This window comes from Vollenhovia emeryi, unplaced genomic scaffold, assembly GCF_000949405.1.
Source record: "Vollenhovia emeryi isolate VEMERY1.0 unplaced genomic scaffold, V.emery_V1.0 DF939120.1, whole genome shotgun sequence".
NCBI lineage: Eukaryota > Metazoa > Arthropoda > Insecta > Hymenoptera > Formicidae > Vollenhovia > Vollenhovia emeryi.
In genome coordinates this window covers 671,939-674,018 of record NW_011967246.1, presented here as the reverse complement: position 1 = coordinate 674,018, position 2,080 = coordinate 671,939, and positions in this window count along the sequence as shown.

The following is a 2,080-nucleotide window of genomic DNA, read 5'->3' as shown; positions in this document are numbered from 1 at the left end:
AAATATCAACATATAGATGTATATGTACATATACATACATAGTGTATGTATATGTATATACATGTATATGGCGTCGGAAAGTCTGACAGTGCGAAAGGGAGAGAGAGAATGGGATTGTGTGTCTGTCTGCATGTTGTGTGTGTGTGTGTGTGTGTGTGTGTGTGTGTGTGTGTGTGTGTGTGTGTGTAGAGGCTGAAAGAGAGAGAAAGACATGGGTGGCGAATGATATTTTGTCGACGAGATCTAGATTTTGTATTTTTCGCGCATTTCGCCGACGGGACGACGGGTGGTCTTGGGCCGTAACGCCATAGAGAGAGAGAGAGCGAGAGAGAATTATTGCCTAGGAATATGTTGTACGATGCGTAGAGAAAATGGAAAATTGCAGAAAATTGTGCGGATAAAAAAAAAAGAGGGAGAGAATAGAACGCAGCGCGTAAGTCGAGGGGCCGCGCGTCCGCTCTCGGGCAGGAAGAACGAGCGCAAAAAACGGGGTCGGTCGATGGCGCCGGCAGCTCTTTGCGAGTTGTATTTTCCAACTCGTGATAATCGAGCGGATCGTTCAAACTCGACGCTAAACGATACTCGTTTCACGTTAAGGATCGACGATGCATACAGCAGTAGTGTCTTTTTTTTTTCATTTGGAAAGACATAATCATATATTATCGCTATATTACCTTGCATTAATATAAATATATAAATATATATATGTATGTATATCGCATGGATGTATATCGGATCGCGCATCCGCATATACGTTCATATTATTCTATATACATATACGATATGTCACTGTACCGCTTTCTCTCCGAGATCGCTGGGAGGAAGGACGAGCGCCGAACGTCTCTCGCATTACCTTCGGAGGCAGACGGCATTGTGACATCGTCCTGTCTTCCCCGTTCTCGTGGACGAGCATCGTGCTTTCGCAAGGACGATCTTAGGGGGTTCCTTGCCCCCCCTCTCCCACCATGGTTAGACGGCGAGGGATCGGCAAAACCGCGACGTTCGTCCTTCGTATCCATGAGAGGGAGCTCGGTACGTGTCCCTACGACCCGTTTCTGCATATATAATCTCGTTTCGAAGAAAGACGAAAGAGGGGAAGGAAGCTAATCAAACGGGGGTTTCACAATGGGGCCCTAACGCGCGTGACAGGAGAGACGATACTACGAATTTTTACTCGAAACAGCAAACGCGATAGCTTAAACGTTAACCGCGGGAGGCGTATAATTCTTCCGCGCATTTCCGTTTTCCCTCGCTTCGATATATCGAGTTTACTCCAACGTCCCACTTTTCTTTTTAGCCCTCCCGTCATCGTCCCCCTCGATCTCTCCGCCTTCTCCTCTCCTCACCCCCCCTCCCCACCCCCGGCCCTGCTCCCACGTCTCCTTCGTCGTTGTCTGCATTTCTATTTTTTTATCAAAAGTTCTTGTCAATCGTTGCCATTTTTTAAACGAATATATGCTCAAGTCGCAGCTCCGAATAAGTCGAGATATATAATACATATTACATATATTATATATAAATATATATATTATATATATTTAAATCGCCCGTCTTGTGTGACGGACGTTGGAAGATGAGAGAGACTATTTTTTCCGATTTTTCTGAACACGAGAGACTCGGCCTTTTTGTTTATTTTTTTATTTTTTTTTAATTTCTTGTCGCGCGAAAATCTCTCCGTTCGCCGCGTGCCGCTTCGTTTCGTGTTTCTCCACTCCAGTTCCTTCGATTATTTCCCGTATATATACCGGCGCGATCTTCGTTCCGGGCACTCTTCTTCACGGACACACATGCGCACGCACTCGCTCCGCACGCGTGACACACGAACGAAGAATCGCACTCCACTCACGCACTCACTCCGCACGCGCTAAACGCACGCTAAAAATAAATTCGCGTACGCACGAGCCTCCGGAGGGTGCGCGAAAGACATGCGCGAACGATATTTGTACATTATTATTTGTTACTTGTATAACGCCACGAGTAAACACTTTCACGGACACCGACGCGAACGAGTACACACGCATACGTAACTACACAACCACACGCGCAACACGCGGAAGACACACCAATAACACGTTGATGC